The following is a 16,204-nucleotide window of genomic DNA, read 5'->3' on the forward strand; positions in this document are numbered from 1 at the left end:
GACTCGACATGCAGCTGCGAGATGCACAGGAGCAACAAAGCACTCCACGATGCGGCGACATACGAAATCCACTGCCCAGCTACGCGTCGGCAACTAACAAAATGCTGACCCTGCCAGGATTCGAACCTGGAATCTTCTGATCCGTAGTCAGACGCGTTATCCGTTGCGCCACAGGGCCAATGGCAGCACTTCTTTCTACGAGACAAGTGCAATTCGCTAAGAAACGTGTTCTCCATGGCTGAGCAAGCTCCCAAGGAAGGTACCTTTCGTGCAGCTGCGTGGCCGCAGTGCGCCTGCAGAGCTTAGAGCTTGCCACGCATCTGCTCTCGCTGTTCGACAGGTAGCAGAAGGCAAGGCGCGCGTTTTCCCGCGTTTTCTCGACGACGAGAGCCGGTTGATATGCATGTAAGCGTAGCATATGAAACAAGAATAGCACGAAGCATTGGTAGTCAGGTGCCAAAGTCGCAGTATGGCATCAGGTGGCGATCGTATGTTTCTGTGGCCACCACAGGTTTGCAGCAAAGTGAATACCGCTAACTGAGAGCGCCGTGTTGTAGCCCCAGTGGCGCAATTGGTTAGCGCACGGTACTTATAAGGCAGTAGCCGTGAGCAATGCGGGGGTTGTGAGTTCGAGCCTCACCTGGGGCATACTTTTATTTCATAGCAGCTGTCTCTGACAGCAACAGGAGGCTAGGTTTGAGATGTATCAGCTATTTGAGTAACATAATTGTGCATTCGAGACGCTAGCTGCGTCTTCCTCGTTAGTATAGTGGTTAGTATCCCCGCCTGTCACGCGGGAGACCGGGGTTCGATTCCCCGCCGGGGAGGCACATCCGATTTTTAATTGCTGCTCTATCACTCGCCGAACTTAGTGTAGGACGTTTGCGGCTACTAGCACCATATCTCTCGCACCAGGGCAACTGCCTACAGCGCATCCTCGGTAGTATAGTGGTTAGTATCCCCGCCTGTCACGCGGGAGACCGGGGTTCGATTCCCCGCCGGGGAGGTGCGATTTTTATCTCACAAACCTGTTCGAGTGTTGCCCGTATGGGGGTCGTAAGAGCATTAACTTTGCGATCGTGGAGTGTAGTTGGCGCGAAATCTTAAAAAATGCTACATCTTAGGAAGTGGTTCTCGCATTCTTCACACTTCAGAATTACGGGGTTTGCTGTTAACGCTGAGTCAAAGCACCCCAGCCCACGCTGTGGGCGTAATAATCGAGCTCGACGCAGTCCGCAAAATAAATAATTTTAGCAGAGCGTGGTTTCGATCCACGGACCTCTGGGTTATGGGCCCAGCACGCTTCCACTGCGCCACTCTGCTGGCTAGGCTTGCGCCCGCTCTTCGCCACGTGACGTGGGACACTTGGAAAGTGTTGTCTGCGTCGCTTTCACACGCCTGTATTTAATTGCGTATCATCTCCTACAGCTCTCAGCTTGACTTGTCTCGACTTTGCTCGACTGACGCTACGCTGACGCTTGCAGGCAGCGATATTTACCACGATCGACTCGACATGCAGCTGCGAGATGCACAGGAGCAACAAAGCACTCCACGATGCGGCGACATACGAAATCCACTGCCCAGCTACGCGTCGGCAACTAACAAAATGCTGACCCTGCCAGGATTCGAACCTGGAATCTTCTGATCCGTAGTCAGACGCGTTATCCGTTGCGCCACAGGGCCAATGGCAGCACTTCTTTCTACGAGACAAGTGCAATTCGCTAAGAAACGTGTTCTCCATGGCTGAGCAAGCTCCCAAGGAAGGTACCTTTCGTGCAGCTGCGTGGCCGCAGTGCGCCTGCAGAGCTTAGAGCTTGCCACGCATCTGCTCTCGCTGTTCGACAGGTAGCAGAAGGCAAGGCGCGCGTTTTCCCGCGTTTTCTCGACGACGAGAGCCGGTTGATATGCATGTAAGCGTAGCATATGAAACAAGAATAGCACGAAGCATTGGTAGTCAGGTGCCAAAGTCGCAGTATGGCATCAGGTGGCGATCGTATGTTTCTGTGGCCACCACTGGTTTGCAGCAAAGTGAATACCGCTAACTGAGAGCGCCGTGTTGTAGCCCCAGTGGCGCAATTGGTTAGCGCACGGTACTTATAAGGCAGTAGCCGTGAGCAATGCCGGGGTTGTGAGTTCGAGCCTCACCTGAGGCATACTTTTATTTCATAGCAGCTGTCTCTGACAGCAACAGGAGGCTAGGTTTGAGATGTATCAGCTATTTGAGTAACATAATTGTGCATTCGAGACGCTAGCTGCGTCTTCCTCGGTAGTATAGTGGTTAGTATCCCCGCCTGTCACGCGGGAGACCGGGGTTCGATTCCCCGCCGGGGAGGCACATCCGATTTTTAATTGCTGCTCTATCACTCGCCGAACTTAGTGTAGGACGTTTGCGGCTACTAGCACCATATCTCTCGCACAAGGGCACCTGCCTACAGCGCATCCTCGGTAGTATAGTGGTTAGTATCCCCGCCTGTCACGCGGGAGACCGGGGTTCGATTCCCCGCCGGGGAGGTGCGATTTTTATCTCACAAACCTGTTCGAGTGTTGCCCGTATGGGGGTCGTAAGAGCATTAACTTTGCGATCGTGGAGTGTAGTTGGCGCGAAATCTTAAAAAATGCTACATCTTAGGAAGTGGTTCTCGCATTCTTCACACTTCAGAATTACGGGGTTTGCTGTTAACGCTGAGTCAAAGCACCCCAGCCCACGCTGTGGGCGTAATAATCGAGCTCGACGCAGTCCGCAAAATAAATAATTTTAGCAGAGCGTGGTTTCGATCCACGGACCTCTGGGTTATGGGCCCAGCACGCTTCCACTGCGCCACTCTGCTGGCTAGGCTTGCGCCCGCTCTTCGCCACGTGACGTGGGACACTTGGAAAGTGTTGTCTGCGTCGCTTTCACACGCCTGTATTTAATTGCGTATCATCTCCTACAGCTCTCAGCTTGACTTGTCTCGACTTTGCTCGACTGACGCTACGCTGACGCTTGCAGGCAGCGATATTTACCACGATCGACTCGACATGCAGCTGCGAGATGCACAGGAGCAACAAAGCACTCCACGATGCGGCGACATACGAAATCCACTGCCCAGCTACGCGTCGGCAACTAACAAAATGCTGACCCTGCCAGGATTCGAACCTGGAATCTTCTGATACGTAGTCAGACGCGTTATCCGTTGCGCCACAGGGCCAATGGCAGCACTTCTTTCTACGAGACAAGTGCAATTCGCTAAGAAACGTGTTCTCCATGGCTGAGCAAGCTCCCAAGGAAGGTACCTTTCGTGCAGCTGCGTGGCCGCAGTGCGCCTGCAGAGCTTAGAGCTTGCCACGCATCTGCTCTCGCTGTTCGACAGGTAGCAGAAGGCAAGGCGCGCGTTTTCCCGCGTTTTCTCGACGACGAGAGCCGGTTGATATGCATGTAAGCGTAGCATATGAAACAAGAATAGCACGAAGCATTGGTAGTCAGGTGCCAAAGTCGCAGTATGGCATCAGGTGGCGATCGTATGTTTCTGTGGCCACCACTGGTTTGCAGCAAAGTGAATACCGCTAACTGAGAGCGCCGTGTTGTAGCCCCAGTGGCGCAATTGGTTAGCGCACGGTACTTATAAGGCAGTAGCCGTGAGCAATGCCGGGGTTGTGAGTTCGAGCCTCACCTGGGGCATACTTTTATTTCATAGCAGCTGTCTCTGACAGCAACAGGAGGCTAGGTTTGAGATGTATCAGCTATTTGAGTAACATAATTGTGCATTCGAGACGCTAGCTGCGTCTTCCTCGGTAGTATAGTGGTTAGTATCCCCGCCTGTCACGCGGGAGACCGGGGTTCGATTCCCCGCCGGGGAGGCACATCCGATTTTTAATTGCTGCTCTATCACTCGCCGAACTTAGTGTAGGACGTTTGCGGCTACTAGCACCATATCTCTCGCACAAGGGCAACTGCCTACAGCGCATCCTCGGTAGTATAGTGGTTAGTATCCCCGCCTGTCACGCGGGAGACCGGGGTTCGATTCCCCGCCGGGGAGGTGCGATTTTTATCTCACAAACCTGTTCGAGTGTTGCCCGTATGGGGGTCGTAAGAGCATTAACTTTGCGATCGTGGAGTGTAGTTGGCGCGAAATCTTAAAAAATGCTACATCTTAGGAAGTGGTTCTCGCATTCTTCACACTTCAGAATTACGGGGTTTGCTGTTAACGCTGAGTCAAAGCACCCCAGCCCACGCTGTGGGCGTAATAATCGAGCTCGACGCAGTCCGCAAAATAAATAATTTTAGCAGAGCGTGGTTTCGATCCACGGACCTCTGGGTTATGGGCCCAGCACGCTTCCACTGCGCCACTCTGCTGGCTAGGCTTGCGCCCGCTCTTCGCCACGTGACGTGGGACACTTGGAAAGTGTTGTCTGCGTCGCTTTCACACGCCTGTATTTAATTGCGTATCATCTCCTACAGCTCTCAGCTTGACTTGTCTCGACTTTGCTCGACTGACGCTACGCTGACGCTTGCAGGCAGCGATATTTACCACGATCGACTCGACATGCAGCTGCGAGATGCACAGGAGCAACAAAGCACTCCACGATGCGGCGACATACGAAATCCACTGCCCAGCTACGCGTCGGCAACTAACAAAATGCTGACCCTGCCAGGATTCGAACCTGGAATCTTCTGATCCGTAGTCAGACGCGTTATCCGTTGCGCCACAGGGCCAATGGCAGCACTTCTTTCTACGAGACAAGTGCAATTCGCTAAGAAACGTGTTCTCCATGGCTGAGCAAGCTCCCAAGGAAGGTACCTTTCGTGCAGCTGCGTGGCCGCAGTGCGCCTGCAGAGCTTAGAGCTTGCCACGCATCTGCTCTCGCTGTTCGACAGGTAGCAGAAGGCAAGGCGCGCGTTTTCCCGCGTTTTCTCGACGACGAGAGCCGGTTGATATGCATGTAAGCGTAGCATATGAAACAAGAATAGCACGAAGCATTGGTAGTCAGGTGCCAAAGTCGCAGTATGGCATCAGGTGGCGATCGTATGTTTCTGTGGCCACCACAGGTTTGCAGCAAAGTGAATACCGCTAACTGAGAGCGCCGTGTTGTAGCCCCAGTGGCGCAATTGGTTAGCGCACGGTACTTATAAGGCAGTAGCCGTGAGCAATGCGGGGGTTGTGAGTTCGAGCCTCACCTGGGGCATACTTTTATTTCATAGCAGCTGTCTCTGACAGCAACAGGAGGCTAGGTTTGAGATGTATCAGCTATTTGAGTAACATAATTGTGCATTCGAGACGCTAGCTGCGTCTTCCTCGTTAGTATAGTGGTTAGTATCCCCGCCTGTCACGCGGGAGACCGGGGTTCGATTCCCCGCCGGGGAGGCACATCCGATTTTTAATTGCTGCTCTATCACTCGCCGAACTTAGTGTAGGACGTTTGCGGCTACTAGCACCATATCTCTCGCACAAGGGCAACTGCCTACAGCGCATCCTCGGTAGTATAGTGGTTAGTATCCCCGCCTGTCACGCGGGAGACCGGGGTTCGATTCCCCGCCGGGGAGGTGCGATTTTTATCTCACAAACCTGTTCGAGTGTTGCCCGTATGGGGGTCGTAAGAGCATTAACTTTGCGATCGTGGAGTGTAGTTGGCGCGAAATCTTAAAAAATGCTACATCTTAGGAAGTGGTTCTCGCATTCTTCACACTTCAGAATTACGGGGTTTGCTGTTAACGCTGAGTCAAAGCACCCCAGCCCACGCTGTGGGCGTAATAATCGAGCTCGACGCAGTCCGCAAAATAAATAATTTTAGCAGAGCGTGGTTTCGATCCACGGACCTCTGGGTTATGGGCCCAGCACGCTTCCACTGCGCCACTCTGCTGGCTAGGCTTGCGCCCGCTCTTCGCCACGTGACGTGGGACACTTGGAAAGTGTTGTCTGCGTCGCTTTCACACGCCTGTATTTAATTGCGTATCATCTCCTACAGCTCTCAGCTTGACTTGTCTCGACTTTGCTCGACTGACGCTACGCTGACGCTTGCAGGCAGCGATATTTACCACGATCGACTCGACATGCAGCTGCGAGATGCACAGGAGCAACAAAGCACTCCACGATGCGGCGACATACGAAATCCACTGCCCAGCTACGCGTCGGCAACTAACAAAATGCTGACCCTGCCAGGATTCGAACCTGGAATCTTCTGATACGTAGTCAGACGCGTTATCCGTTGCGCCACAGGGCCAATGGCAGCACTTCTTTCTACGAGACAAGTGCAATTCGCTAAGAAACGTGTTCTCCATGGCTGAGCAAGCTCCCAAGGAAGGTACCTTTCGTGCAGCTGCGTGGCCGCAGTGCGCCTGCAGAGCTTAGAGCTTGCCACGCATCTGCTCTCGCTGTTCGACAGGTAGCAGAAGGCAAGGCGCGCGTTTTCCCGCGTTTTCTCGACGACGAGAGCCGGTTGATATGCATGTAAGCGTAGCATATGAAACAAGAATAGCACGAAGCATTGGTAGTCAGGTGCCAAAGTCGCAGTATGGCATCAGGTGGCGATCGTATGTTTCTGTGGCCACCACTGGTTTGCAGCAAAGTGAATACCGCTAACTGAGAGCGCCGTGTTGTAGCCCCAGTGGCGCAATTGGTTAGCGCACGGTACTTATAAGGCAGTAGCCGTGAGCAATGCCGGGGTTGTGAGTTCGAGCCTCACCTGGGGCATACTTTTATTTCATAGCAGCTGTCTCTGACAGCAAGAGGAGGCTAGGTTTGAGATGTATCAGCTATTTGAGTAACATAATTGTGCATTCGAGACGCTAGCTGCGTCTTCCTCGGTAGTATAGTGGTTAGTATCCCCGCCTGTCACGCGGGAGACCGGGGTTCGATTCCCCGCCGGGGAGGCACATCCGATTTTTAATTGCTGCTCTATCACTCGCCGAACTTAGTGTAGGACGTTTGCGGCTACTAGCACCATATCTCTCGCACAAGGGCAACTGCCTACAGCGCATCCTCGGTAGTATAGTGGTTAGTATCCCCGCCTGTCACGCGGGAGACCGGGGTTCGATTCCCCGCCGGGGAGGTGCGATTTTTATCTCACAAACCTGTTCGAGTGTTGCCCGTATGGGGGTCGTAAGAGCATTAACTTTGCGATCGTGGAGTGTAGTTGGCGCGAAATCTTAAAAAATGCTACATCTTAGGAAGTGGTTCTCGCATTCTTCACACTTCAGAATTACGGGGTTTGCTGTTAACGCTGAGTCAAAGCACCCCAGCCCACGCTGTGGGCGTAATAATCGAGCTCGACGCAGTCCGCAAAATAAATAATTTTAGCAGAGCGTGGTTTCGATCCACGGACCTCTGGGTTATGGGCCCAGCACGCTTCCACTGCGCCACTCTGCTGGCTAGGCTTGCGCCCGCTCTTCGCCACGTGACGTGGGACACTTGGAAAGTGTTGTCTGCGTCGCTTTCACACGCCTGTATTTAATTGCGTATCATCTCCTACAGCTCTCAGCTTGACTTGTCTCGACTTTGCTCGACTGACGCTACGCTGACGCTTGCAGGCAGCGATATTTACCACGATCGACTCGACATGCAGCTGCGAGATGCACAGGAGCAACAAAGCACTCCACGATGCGGCGACATACGAAATCCACTGCCCAGCTACGCGTCGGCAACTAACAAAATGCTGACCCTGCCAGGATTCGAACCTGGAATCTTCTGATCCGTAGTCAGACGCGTTATCCGTTGCGCCACAGGGCCAATGGCAGCACTTCTTTCTACGAGACAAGTGCAATTCGCTAAGAAACGTGTTCTCCATGGCTGAGCAAGCTCCCAAGGAAGGTACCTTTCGTGCAGCTGCGTGGCCGCAGTGCGCCTGCAGAGCTTAGAGCTTGCCACGCATCTGCTCTCGCTGTTCGACAGGTAGCAGAAGGCAAGGCGCGCGTTTTCCCGCGTTTTCTCGACGACGAGAGCCGGTTGATATGCATGTAAGCGTAGCATATGAAACAAGAATAGCACGAAGCATTGGTAGTCAGGTGCCAAAGTCGCAGTATGGCATCAGGTGGCGATCGTATGTTTCTGTGGCCACCACAGGTTTGCAGCAAAGTGAATACCGCTAACTGAGAGCGCCGTGTTGTAGCCCCAGTGGCGCAATTGGTTAGCGCACGGTACTTATAAGGCAGTAGCCGTGAGCAATGCGGGGGTTGTGAGTTCGAGCCTCACCTGGGGCATACTTTTATTTCATAGCAGCTGTCTCTGACAGCAACAGGAGGCTAGGTTTGAGATGTATCAGCTATTTGAGTAACATAATTGTGCATTCGAGACGCTAGCTGCGTCTTCCTCGTTAGTGTAGTGGTTAGTATCCCCGCCTGTCACGCGGGAGACCGGGGTTCGATTCCCCGCCGGGGAGGCACATCCGATTTTTAATTGCTGCTCTATCACTCGCCGAACTTAGTGTAGGACGTTTGCGGCTACTAGCACCATATCTCTCGCACAAGGGCAACTGCCTACAGCGCATCCTCGGTAGTATAGTGGTTAGTATCCCCGCCTGTCACGCGGGAGACCGGGGTTCGATTCCCCGCCGGGGAGGTGCGATTTTTATCTCACAAACCTGTTCGAGTGTTGCCCGTATGGGGGTCGTAAGAGCATTAACTTTGCGATCGTGGAGTGTAGTTGGCGCGAAATCTTAAAAAATGCTACATCTTAGGAAGTGGTTCTCGCATTCTTCACACTTCAGAATTACGGGGTTTGCTGTTAACGCTGAGTCAAAGCACCCCAGCCCACGCTGTGGGCGTAATAATCGAGCTCGACGCAGTCCGCAAAATAAATAATTTTAGCAGAGCGTGGTTTCGATCCACGGACCTCTGGGTTATGGGCCCAGCACGCTTCCACTGCGCCACTCTGCTGGCTAGGCTTGCGCCCGCTCTTCGCCACGTGACGTGGGACACTTGGAAAGTGTTGTCTGCGTCGCTTTCACACGCCTGTATTTAATTGCGTATCATCTCCTACAGCTCTCAGCTTGACTTGTCTCGACTTTGCTCGACTGACGCTACGCTGACGCTTGCAGGCAGCGATATTTACCACGATCGACTCGACATGCAGCTGCGAGATGCACAGGAGCAACAAAGCACTCCACGATGCGGCGACATACGAAATCCACTGCCCAGCTACGCGTCGGCAACTAACAAAATGCTGACCCTGCCAGGATTCGAACCTGGAATCTTCTGATCCGTAGTCAGACGCGTTATCCGTTGCGCCACAGGGCCAATGGCAGCACTTCTTTCTACGAGACAAGTGCAATTCGCTAAGAAACGTGTTCTCCATGGCTGAGCAAGCTCCCAAGGAAGGTACCTTTCGTGCAGCTGCGTGGCCGCAGTGCGCCTGCAGAGCTTAGAGCTTGCCACGCATCTGCTCTCGCTGTTCGACAGGTAGCAGAAGGCAAGGCGCGCGTTTTCCCGCGTTTTCTCGACGACGAGAGCCGGTTGATATGCATGTAAGCGTAGCATATGAAACAAGAATAGCACGAAGCATTGGTAGTCAGGTGCCAAAGTCGCAGTATGGCATCAGGTGGCGATCGTATGTTTCTGTGGCCACCACTGGTTTGCAGCAAAGTGAATACCGCTAACTGAGAGCGCCGTGTTGTAGCCCCAGTGGCGCAATTGGTTAGCGCACGGTACTTATAAGGCAGTAGCCGTGAGCAATGCCGGGGTTGTGAGTTCGAGCCTCACCTGGGGCATACTTTTATTTCATAGCAGCTGTCTCTGACAGCAACAGGAGGCTAGGTTTGAGATGTATCAGCTATTTGAGTAACATAATTGTGCATTCGAGACGCTAGCTGCGTCTTCCTCGTTAGTATAGTGGTTAGTATCCCCGCCTGTCACGCGGGAGACCGGGGTTCGATTCCCCGCCGGGGAGGCACATCCGATTTTTAATTGCTGCTCTATCACTCGCCGAACTTAGTGTAGGACGTTTGCGGCTACTAGCACCATATCTCTCGCACAAGGGCAACTGCCTACAGCGCATCCTCGGTAGTATAGTGGTTAGTATCCCCGCCTGTCACGCGGGAGACCGGGGTTCGATTCCCCGCCGGGGAGGTGCGATTTTTATCTCACAAACCTGTTCGAGTGTTGCCCGTATGGGGGTCGTAAGAGCATTAACTTTGCGATCGTGGAGTGTAGTTGGCGCGAAATCTTAAAAAATGCTACATCTTAGGAAGTGGTTCTCGCATTCTTCACACTTCAGAATTACGGGGTTTGCTGTTAACGCTGAGTCAAAGCACCCCAGCCCACGCTGTGGGCGTAATAATCGAGCTCGACGCAGTCCGCAAAATAAATAATTTTAGCAGAGCGTGGTTTCGATCCACGGACCTCTGGGTTATGGGCCCAGCACGCTTCCACTGCGCCACTCTGCTGGCTAGGCTTGCGCCCGCTCTTCGCCACGTGACGTGGGACACTTGGAAAGTGTTGTCTGCGTCGCTTTCACACGCCTGTATTTAATTGCGTATCATCTCCTACAGCTCTCAGCTTGACTTGTCTCGACTTTGCTCGACTGACGCTACGCTGACGCTTGCAGGCAGCGATATTTACCACGATCGACTCGACATGCAGCTGCGAGATGCACAGGAGCAACAAAGCACTCCACGATGCGGCGACATACGAAATCCACTGCCCAGCTACGCGTCGGCAACTAACAAAATGCTGACCCTGCCAGGATTCGAACCTGGAATCTTCTGATCCGTAGTCAGACGCGTTATCCGTTGCGCCACAGGGCCAATGGCAGCACTTCTTTCTACGAGACAAGTGCAATTCGCTAAGAAACGTGTTCTCCATGGCTGAGCAAGCTCCCAAGGAAGGTACCTTTCGTGCAGCTGCGTGGCCGCAGTGCGCCTGCAGAGCTTAGAGCTTGCCACGCATCTGCTCTCGCTGTTCGACAGGTAGCAGAAGGCAAGGCGCGCGTTTTCCCGCGTTTTCTCGACGACGAGAGCCGGTTGATATGCATGTAAGCGTAGCATATGAAACAAGAATAGCACGAAGCATTGGTAGTCAGGTGCCAAAGTCGCAGTATGGCATCAGGTGGCGATCGTATGTTTCTGTGGCCACCACTGGTTTGCAGCAAAGTGAATACCGCTAACTGAGAGCGCCGTGTTGTAGCCCCAGTGGCGCAATTGGTTAGCGCACGGTACTTATAAGGCAGTAGCCGTGAGCAATGCCGGGGTTGTGAGTTCGAGCCTCACCTGGGGCATACTTTTATTTCATAGCAGCTGTCTCTGACAGCAACAGGAGGCTAGGTTTGAGATGTATCAGCTATTTGAGTAACATAATTGTGCATTCGAGACGCTAGCTGCGTCTTCCTCGGTAGTATAGTGGTTAGTATCCCCGCCTGTCACGCGGGAGACCGGGGTTCGATTCCCCGCCGGGGAGGCACATCCGATTTTTAATTGCTGCTCTATCACTCGCCGAACTTAGTGTAGGACGTTTGCGGCTACTAGCACCATATCTCTCGCACAAGGGCAACTGCCTACAGCGCATCCTCGGTAGTATAGTGGTTAGTATCCCCGCCTGTCACGCGGGAGACCGGGGTTCGATTCCCCGCCGGGGAGGTGCGATTTTTATCTCACAAACCTGTTCGAGTGTTGCCCGTATGGGGGTCGTAAGAGCATTAACTTTGCGATCGTGGAGTGTAGTTGGCGCGAAATCTTAAAAAATGCTACATCTTAGGAAGTGGTTCTCGCATTCTTCACACTTCAGAATTACGGGGTTTGCTGTTAACGCTGAGTCAAAGCACCCCAGCCCACGCTGTGGGCGTAATAATCGAGCTCGACGCAGTCCGCAAAATAAATAATTTTAGCAGAGCGTGGTTTCGATCCACGGACCTCTGGGTTATGGGCCCAGCACGCTTCCACTGCGCCACTCTGCTGGCTAGGCTTGCGCCCGCTCTTCGCCACGTGACGTGGGACACTTGGAAAGTGTTGTCTGCGTCGCTTTCACACGCCTGTATTTAATTGCGTATCATCTCCTACGGCTCTCAGCTTGACTTGTCTCGACTTTGCTCGACTGACGCTACGCTGACGCTTGCAGGCAGCGATATTTACCACGATCGACTCGACATGCAGCTGCGAGATGCACAGGAGCAACAAAGCACTCCACGATGCGGCGACATACGAAATCCACTGCCCAGCTACGCGTCGGCAACTAACAAAATGCTGACCCTGCCAGGATTCGAACCTGGAATCTTCTGATCCGTAGTCAGACGCGTTATCCGTTGCGCCACAGGGCCAATGGCAGCACTTCTTTCTACGAGACAAGTGCAATTCGCTAAGAAACGTGTTCTCCATGGCTGAGCAAGCTCCCAAGGAAGGTACCTTTCGTGCAGCTGCGTGGCCGCAGTGCGCCTGCAGAGCTTAGAGCTTGCCACGCATCTGCTCTCGCTGTTCGACAGGTAGCAGAAGGCAAGGCGCGCGTTTTCCCGCGTTTTCTCGACGACGAGAGCCGGTTGATATGCATGTAAGCGTAGCATATGAAACAAGAATAGCACGAAGCATTGGTAGTCAGGTGCCAAAGTCGCAGTATGGCATCAGGTGGCGATCGTATGTTTCTGTGGCCACCACTGGTTTGCAGCAAAGTGAATACCGCTAACTGAGAGCGCCGTGTTGTAGCCCCAGTGGCGCAATTGGTTAGCGCACGGTACTTATAAGGCAGTAGCCGTGAGCAATGCCGGGGTTGTGAGTTCGAGCCTCACCTGGGGCATACTTTTATTTCATAGCAGCTGTCTCTGACAGCAACAGGAGGCTAGGTTTGAGATGTATCAGCTATTTGAGTAACATAATTGTGCATTCGAGACGCTAGCTGCGTCTTCCTCGGTAGTATAGTGGTTAGTATCCCCGCCTGTCACGCGGGAGACCGGGGTTCGATTCCCCGCCGGGGAGGCACATCCGATTTTTAATTGCTGCTCTATCACTCGCCGAACTTAGTGTAGGACGTTTGCGGCTACTAGCACCATATCTCTCGCACAAGGGCACGTGCCTACAGCGCATACTCGGTAGTATAGTGGTTAGTATCCCCGCCTGTCACGCGGGAGACCGGGGTTCGATTCCCCGCCGGGGAGGTGCGATTTTTATCTCACAAACCTGTTCGAGTGTTGCCCGTATGGGGGTCGTAAGAGCATTAACTTTGCGATCGTGGAGTGTAGTTGGCGCGAAATCTTAAAAAATGCTACATCTTAGGAAGTGGTTCTCGCATTCTTCACACTTCAGAATTACGGGGTTTGCTGTTAACGCTGAGTCAAAGCACCCCAGCCCACGCTGTGGGCGTAATAATCGAGCTCGACGCAGTCCGCAAAATAAATAATTTTAGCAGAGCGTGGTTTCGATCCACGGACCTCTGGGTTATGGGCCCAGCACGCTTCCACTGCGCCACTCTGCTGGCTAGGCTTGCGCCCGCTCTTCGCCACGTGACGTGGGACACTTGGAAAGTGTTGTCTGCGTCGCTTTCACACGCCTGTATTTAATTGCGTATCATCTCCTACAGCTCTCAGCTTGACTTGTCTCGACTTTGCTCGACTGACGCTACGCTGACGCTTGCAGGCAGCGATATTTACCACGATCGACTCGACATGCAGCTGCGAGATGCACAGGAGCAACAAAGCACTCCACGATGCGGCGACATACGAAATCCACTGCCCAGCTACGCGTCGGCAACTAACAAAATGCTGACCCTGCCAGGATTCGAACCTGGAATCTTCTGATCCGTAGTCAGACGCGTTATCCGTTGCGCCACAGGGCCAATGGCAGCACTTCTTTCTACGAGACAAGTGCAATTCGCTAAGAAACGTGTTCTCCATGGCTGAGCAAGCTCCCAAGGAAGGTACCTTTCGTGCAGCTGCGTGGCCGCAGTGCGCCTGCAGAGCTTAGAGCTTGCCACGCATCTGCTCTCGCTGTTCGACAGGTAGCAGAAGGCAAGGCGCGCGTTTTCCCGCGTTTTCTCGACGACGAGAGCCGGTTGATATGCATGTAAGCGTAGCATATGAAACAAGAATAGCACGAAGCATTGGTAGTCAGGTGCCAAAGTCGCAGTATGGCATCAGGTGGCGATCGTATGTTTCTGTGGCCACCACTGGTTTGCAGCAAAGTGAATACCGCTAACTGAGAGCGCCGTGTTGTAGCCCCAGTGGCGCAATTGGTTAGCGCACGGTACTTATAAGGCAGTAGCCGTGAGCAATGCCGGGGTTGTGAGTTCGAGCCTCACCTGGGGCATACTTTTATTTCATAGCAGCTGTCTCTGACAGCAACAGGAGGCTAGGTTTGAGATGTATCAGCTATTTGAGTAACATAATTGTGCATTCGAGACGCTAGCTGCGTCTTCCTCGTTAGTATAGTGGTTAGTATCCCCGCCTGTCACGCGGGAGACCGGGGTTCGATTCCCCGCCGGGGAGGCACATCCGATTTTTAATTGCTGCTCTATCACTCGCCGAACTTAGTGTAGGACGTTTGCGGCTACTAGCACCATATCTCTCGCACAAGGGCAACTGCCTACAGCGCATCCTCGGTAGTATAGTGGTTAGTATCCCCGCCTGTCACGCGGGAGACCGGGGTTCGATTCCCCGCCGGGGAGGTGCGATTTTTATCTCACAAACCTGTTCGAGTGTTGCCCGTATGGGGGTCGTAAGAGCATTAACTTTGCGATCGTGGAGTGTAGTTGGCGCGAAATCTTAAAAAATGCTACATCTTAGGAAGTGGTTCTCGCATTCTTCACACTTCAGAATTACGGGGTTTGCTGTTAACGCTGAGTCAAAGCACCCCAGCCCACGCTGTGGGCGTAATAATCGAGCTCGACGCAGTCCGCAAAATAAATAATTTTAGCAGAGCGTGGTTTCGATCCACGGACCTCTGGGTTATGGGCCCAGCACGCTTCCACTGCGCCACTCTGCTGGCTAGGCTTGCGCCCGCTCTTCGCCACGTGACGTGGGACACTTGGAAAGTGTTGTCTGCGTCGCTTTCACACGCCTGTATTTAATTGCGTATCATCTCCTACAGCTCTCAGCTTGACTTGTCTCGACTTTGCTCGACTGACGCTACGCTGACGCTTGCAGGCAGCGATATTTACCACGATCGACTCGACATGCAGCTGCGAGATGCACAGGAGCAACAAAGCACTCCACGATGCGGCGACATACGAAATCCACTGCCCAGCTACGCGTCGGCAACTAACAAAATGCTGACCCTGCCAGGATTCGAACCTGGAATCTTCTGATCCGTAGTCAGACGCGTTATCCGTTGCGCCACAGGGCCAATGGCAGCACTTCTTTCTACGAGACAAGTGCAATTCGCTAAGAAACGTGTTCTCCATGGCTGAGCAAGCTCCCAAGGAAGGTACCTTTCGTGCAGCTGCGTGGCCGCAGTGCGCCTGCAGAGCTTAGAGCTTGCCACGCATCTGCTCTCGCTGTTCGACAGGTAGCAGAAGGCAAGGCGCGCGTTTTCCCGCGTTTTCTCGACGACGAGAGCCGGTTGATATGCATGTAAGCGTAGCATATGAAACAAGAATAGCACGAAGCATTGGTAGTCAGGTGCCAAAGTCGCAGTATGGCATCAGGTGGCGATCGTATGTTTCTGTGGCCACCACTGGTTTGCAGCAAAGTGAATACCGCTAACTGAGAGCGCCGTGTTGTAGCCCCAGTGGCGCAATTGGTTAGCGCACGGTACTTATAAGGCAGTAGCCGTGAGCAATGCCGGGGTTGTGAGTTCGAGCCTCACCTGGGGCATACTTTTATTTCATAGCAGCTGTCTCTGACAGCAACAGGAGGCTAGGTTTGAGATGTATCAGCTATTTGAGTAACATAATTGTGCATTCGAGACGCTAGCTGCGTCTTCCTCGGTAGTATAGTGGTTAGTATCCCCGCCTGTCACGCGGGAGACCGGGGTTCGATTCCCCGCCGGGGAGGCACATCCGATTTTTAATTGCTGCTCTATCACTCGCCGAACTTAGTGTAGGACGTTTGCGGCTACTAGCACCATATCTCTCGCACAAGGGCACGTGCCTACAGCGCATACTCGGTAGTATAGTGGTTAGTATCCCCGCCTGTCACGCGGGAGACCGGGGTTCGATTCCCCGCCGGGGAGGTGCGATTTTTATCTCACAAACCTGTTCGAGTGTTGCCCGTATGGGGGTCGTAAGAGCATTAACTTTGCGATCGTGGAGTGTAGTTGGCGCGAAATCTTAAAAAATGCTACATCTTAGGAAGTGGTTCTCGCATTCTTCACACTTCAG

The 16,204-nt window shown here is 53.2% G+C and overlaps 54 non-coding genes across 54 annotated transcripts; 33 read left to right on the forward strand and 21 right to left on the reverse strand.

Moving 5' to 3' along the window:
- Positions 1–105: 105 nt before the first annotated feature.
- Positions 106–178, reverse strand: Trnar-acg. The gene has a single exon. It is a non-coding gene; the product is annotated as a tRNA-Arg (tRNA).
- A 378-nt stretch (positions 179–556) lies between these two features.
- On the forward strand, positions 557–648 carry Trnai-uau. Its single transcript is given in 2 exon segments — positions 557–594; positions 613–648. It is a non-coding gene; the product is annotated as a tRNA-Ile (tRNA).
- A 107-nt stretch (positions 649–755) lies between these two features.
- Trnad-guc lies at positions 756–827 on the forward strand. The gene has a single exon. It is a non-coding gene; the product is annotated as a tRNA-Asp (tRNA).
- A 107-nt stretch (positions 828–934) lies between these two features.
- Trnad-guc lies at positions 935–1,006 on the forward strand. Its single transcript has one exon. It is a non-coding gene; the product is annotated as a tRNA-Asp (tRNA).
- Positions 1,007–1,251: 245 nt separating this feature from the next.
- Trnam-cau lies at positions 1,252–1,323 on the reverse strand. The gene has a single exon. It is a non-coding gene; the product is annotated as a tRNA-Met (tRNA).
- Positions 1,324–1,610: 287 nt separating this feature from the next.
- On the reverse strand, positions 1,611–1,683 carry Trnar-acg. The gene has a single exon. It is a non-coding gene; the product is annotated as a tRNA-Arg (tRNA).
- A 378-nt stretch (positions 1,684–2,061) lies between these two features.
- Trnai-uau lies at positions 2,062–2,153 on the forward strand. Its single transcript is given in 2 exon segments — positions 2,062–2,099; positions 2,118–2,153. It is a non-coding gene; the product is annotated as a tRNA-Ile (tRNA).
- A 107-nt stretch (positions 2,154–2,260) lies between these two features.
- Trnad-guc lies at positions 2,261–2,332 on the forward strand. Its single transcript has one exon. It is a non-coding gene; the product is annotated as a tRNA-Asp (tRNA).
- A 107-nt stretch (positions 2,333–2,439) lies between these two features.
- Trnad-guc lies at positions 2,440–2,511 on the forward strand. The gene has a single exon. It is a non-coding gene; the product is annotated as a tRNA-Asp (tRNA).
- A 245-nt stretch (positions 2,512–2,756) lies between these two features.
- Positions 2,757–2,828, reverse strand: Trnam-cau. The gene has a single exon. It is a non-coding gene; the product is annotated as a tRNA-Met (tRNA).
- Positions 2,829–3,115: 287 nt separating this feature from the next.
- Positions 3,116–3,188, reverse strand: Trnar-acg. The gene has a single exon. It is a non-coding gene; the product is annotated as a tRNA-Arg (tRNA).
- A 378-nt stretch (positions 3,189–3,566) lies between these two features.
- Trnai-uau lies at positions 3,567–3,658 on the forward strand. The gene is given in 2 exon segments: positions 3,567–3,604; positions 3,623–3,658. It is a non-coding gene; the product is annotated as a tRNA-Ile (tRNA).
- A 107-nt stretch (positions 3,659–3,765) lies between these two features.
- On the forward strand, positions 3,766–3,837 carry Trnad-guc. The gene has a single exon. It is a non-coding gene; the product is annotated as a tRNA-Asp (tRNA).
- A 107-nt stretch (positions 3,838–3,944) lies between these two features.
- Trnad-guc lies at positions 3,945–4,016 on the forward strand. Its single transcript has one exon. It is a non-coding gene; the product is annotated as a tRNA-Asp (tRNA).
- Positions 4,017–4,261: 245 nt separating this feature from the next.
- On the reverse strand, positions 4,262–4,333 carry Trnam-cau. The gene has a single exon. It is a non-coding gene; the product is annotated as a tRNA-Met (tRNA).
- Positions 4,334–4,620: 287 nt separating this feature from the next.
- Trnar-acg lies at positions 4,621–4,693 on the reverse strand. Its single transcript has one exon. It is a non-coding gene; the product is annotated as a tRNA-Arg (tRNA).
- A 378-nt stretch (positions 4,694–5,071) lies between these two features.
- Trnai-uau lies at positions 5,072–5,163 on the forward strand. The gene is given in 2 exon segments: positions 5,072–5,109; positions 5,128–5,163. It is a non-coding gene; the product is annotated as a tRNA-Ile (tRNA).
- A 107-nt stretch (positions 5,164–5,270) lies between these two features.
- On the forward strand, positions 5,271–5,342 carry Trnad-guc. The gene has a single exon. It is a non-coding gene; the product is annotated as a tRNA-Asp (tRNA).
- Positions 5,343–5,449: 107 nt separating this feature from the next.
- On the forward strand, positions 5,450–5,521 carry Trnad-guc. Its single transcript has one exon. It is a non-coding gene; the product is annotated as a tRNA-Asp (tRNA).
- A 245-nt stretch (positions 5,522–5,766) lies between these two features.
- On the reverse strand, positions 5,767–5,838 carry Trnam-cau. The gene has a single exon. It is a non-coding gene; the product is annotated as a tRNA-Met (tRNA).
- A 287-nt stretch (positions 5,839–6,125) lies between these two features.
- Positions 6,126–6,198, reverse strand: Trnar-acg. The gene has a single exon. It is a non-coding gene; the product is annotated as a tRNA-Arg (tRNA).
- Positions 6,199–6,576: 378 nt separating this feature from the next.
- On the forward strand, positions 6,577–6,668 carry Trnai-uau. The gene is given in 2 exon segments: positions 6,577–6,614; positions 6,633–6,668. It is a non-coding gene; the product is annotated as a tRNA-Ile (tRNA).
- Positions 6,669–6,775: 107 nt separating this feature from the next.
- On the forward strand, positions 6,776–6,847 carry Trnad-guc. Its single transcript has one exon. It is a non-coding gene; the product is annotated as a tRNA-Asp (tRNA).
- Positions 6,848–6,954: 107 nt separating this feature from the next.
- Trnad-guc lies at positions 6,955–7,026 on the forward strand. Its single transcript has one exon. It is a non-coding gene; the product is annotated as a tRNA-Asp (tRNA).
- A 245-nt stretch (positions 7,027–7,271) lies between these two features.
- Trnam-cau lies at positions 7,272–7,343 on the reverse strand. Its single transcript has one exon. It is a non-coding gene; the product is annotated as a tRNA-Met (tRNA).
- Positions 7,344–7,630: 287 nt separating this feature from the next.
- Positions 7,631–7,703, reverse strand: Trnar-acg. Its single transcript has one exon. It is a non-coding gene; the product is annotated as a tRNA-Arg (tRNA).
- A 378-nt stretch (positions 7,704–8,081) lies between these two features.
- Trnai-uau lies at positions 8,082–8,173 on the forward strand. The gene is given in 2 exon segments: positions 8,082–8,119; positions 8,138–8,173. It is a non-coding gene; the product is annotated as a tRNA-Ile (tRNA).
- Positions 8,174–8,280: 107 nt separating this feature from the next.
- Trnad-guc lies at positions 8,281–8,352 on the forward strand. Its single transcript has one exon. It is a non-coding gene; the product is annotated as a tRNA-Asp (tRNA).
- A 107-nt stretch (positions 8,353–8,459) lies between these two features.
- On the forward strand, positions 8,460–8,531 carry Trnad-guc. The gene has a single exon. It is a non-coding gene; the product is annotated as a tRNA-Asp (tRNA).
- Positions 8,532–8,776: 245 nt separating this feature from the next.
- On the reverse strand, positions 8,777–8,848 carry Trnam-cau. Its single transcript has one exon. It is a non-coding gene; the product is annotated as a tRNA-Met (tRNA).
- Positions 8,849–9,135: 287 nt separating this feature from the next.
- Positions 9,136–9,208, reverse strand: Trnar-acg. Its single transcript has one exon. It is a non-coding gene; the product is annotated as a tRNA-Arg (tRNA).
- A 378-nt stretch (positions 9,209–9,586) lies between these two features.
- Trnai-uau lies at positions 9,587–9,678 on the forward strand. The gene is given in 2 exon segments: positions 9,587–9,624; positions 9,643–9,678. It is a non-coding gene; the product is annotated as a tRNA-Ile (tRNA).
- Positions 9,679–9,785: 107 nt separating this feature from the next.
- On the forward strand, positions 9,786–9,857 carry Trnad-guc. The gene has a single exon. It is a non-coding gene; the product is annotated as a tRNA-Asp (tRNA).
- Positions 9,858–9,964: 107 nt separating this feature from the next.
- Trnad-guc lies at positions 9,965–10,036 on the forward strand. Its single transcript has one exon. It is a non-coding gene; the product is annotated as a tRNA-Asp (tRNA).
- A 245-nt stretch (positions 10,037–10,281) lies between these two features.
- Positions 10,282–10,353, reverse strand: Trnam-cau. The gene has a single exon. It is a non-coding gene; the product is annotated as a tRNA-Met (tRNA).
- A 287-nt stretch (positions 10,354–10,640) lies between these two features.
- Positions 10,641–10,713, reverse strand: Trnar-acg. Its single transcript has one exon. It is a non-coding gene; the product is annotated as a tRNA-Arg (tRNA).
- Positions 10,714–11,091: 378 nt separating this feature from the next.
- Trnai-uau lies at positions 11,092–11,183 on the forward strand. Its single transcript is given in 2 exon segments — positions 11,092–11,129; positions 11,148–11,183. It is a non-coding gene; the product is annotated as a tRNA-Ile (tRNA).
- Positions 11,184–11,290: 107 nt separating this feature from the next.
- On the forward strand, positions 11,291–11,362 carry Trnad-guc. The gene has a single exon. It is a non-coding gene; the product is annotated as a tRNA-Asp (tRNA).
- Positions 11,363–11,469: 107 nt separating this feature from the next.
- On the forward strand, positions 11,470–11,541 carry Trnad-guc. The gene has a single exon. It is a non-coding gene; the product is annotated as a tRNA-Asp (tRNA).
- A 245-nt stretch (positions 11,542–11,786) lies between these two features.
- Trnam-cau lies at positions 11,787–11,858 on the reverse strand. Its single transcript has one exon. It is a non-coding gene; the product is annotated as a tRNA-Met (tRNA).
- A 287-nt stretch (positions 11,859–12,145) lies between these two features.
- Positions 12,146–12,218, reverse strand: Trnar-acg. The gene has a single exon. It is a non-coding gene; the product is annotated as a tRNA-Arg (tRNA).
- Positions 12,219–12,596: 378 nt separating this feature from the next.
- On the forward strand, positions 12,597–12,688 carry Trnai-uau. Its single transcript is given in 2 exon segments — positions 12,597–12,634; positions 12,653–12,688. It is a non-coding gene; the product is annotated as a tRNA-Ile (tRNA).
- A 107-nt stretch (positions 12,689–12,795) lies between these two features.
- Positions 12,796–12,867, forward strand: Trnad-guc. The gene has a single exon. It is a non-coding gene; the product is annotated as a tRNA-Asp (tRNA).
- A 107-nt stretch (positions 12,868–12,974) lies between these two features.
- Trnad-guc lies at positions 12,975–13,046 on the forward strand. The gene has a single exon. It is a non-coding gene; the product is annotated as a tRNA-Asp (tRNA).
- Positions 13,047–13,291: 245 nt separating this feature from the next.
- Trnam-cau lies at positions 13,292–13,363 on the reverse strand. Its single transcript has one exon. It is a non-coding gene; the product is annotated as a tRNA-Met (tRNA).
- A 287-nt stretch (positions 13,364–13,650) lies between these two features.
- On the reverse strand, positions 13,651–13,723 carry Trnar-acg. Its single transcript has one exon. It is a non-coding gene; the product is annotated as a tRNA-Arg (tRNA).
- Positions 13,724–14,101: 378 nt separating this feature from the next.
- Positions 14,102–14,193, forward strand: Trnai-uau. The gene is given in 2 exon segments: positions 14,102–14,139; positions 14,158–14,193. It is a non-coding gene; the product is annotated as a tRNA-Ile (tRNA).
- Positions 14,194–14,300: 107 nt separating this feature from the next.
- On the forward strand, positions 14,301–14,372 carry Trnad-guc. The gene has a single exon. It is a non-coding gene; the product is annotated as a tRNA-Asp (tRNA).
- Positions 14,373–14,479: 107 nt separating this feature from the next.
- Positions 14,480–14,551, forward strand: Trnad-guc. The gene has a single exon. It is a non-coding gene; the product is annotated as a tRNA-Asp (tRNA).
- A 245-nt stretch (positions 14,552–14,796) lies between these two features.
- Positions 14,797–14,868, reverse strand: Trnam-cau. The gene has a single exon. It is a non-coding gene; the product is annotated as a tRNA-Met (tRNA).
- A 287-nt stretch (positions 14,869–15,155) lies between these two features.
- On the reverse strand, positions 15,156–15,228 carry Trnar-acg. The gene has a single exon. It is a non-coding gene; the product is annotated as a tRNA-Arg (tRNA).
- A 378-nt stretch (positions 15,229–15,606) lies between these two features.
- Trnai-uau lies at positions 15,607–15,698 on the forward strand. The gene is given in 2 exon segments: positions 15,607–15,644; positions 15,663–15,698. It is a non-coding gene; the product is annotated as a tRNA-Ile (tRNA).
- A 107-nt stretch (positions 15,699–15,805) lies between these two features.
- Positions 15,806–15,877, forward strand: Trnad-guc. The gene has a single exon. It is a non-coding gene; the product is annotated as a tRNA-Asp (tRNA).
- A 107-nt stretch (positions 15,878–15,984) lies between these two features.
- On the forward strand, positions 15,985–16,056 carry Trnad-guc. The gene has a single exon. It is a non-coding gene; the product is annotated as a tRNA-Asp (tRNA).
- The last annotated feature ends 148 nt before the right edge of the window (positions 16,057–16,204 follow it).

The sequence above is a fragment of the Schistocerca americana genome, chromosome 8 (assembly GCF_021461395.2).
Source record: "Schistocerca americana isolate TAMUIC-IGC-003095 chromosome 8, iqSchAmer2.1, whole genome shotgun sequence".
NCBI lineage: Eukaryota > Metazoa > Arthropoda > Insecta > Orthoptera > Acrididae > Schistocerca > Schistocerca americana.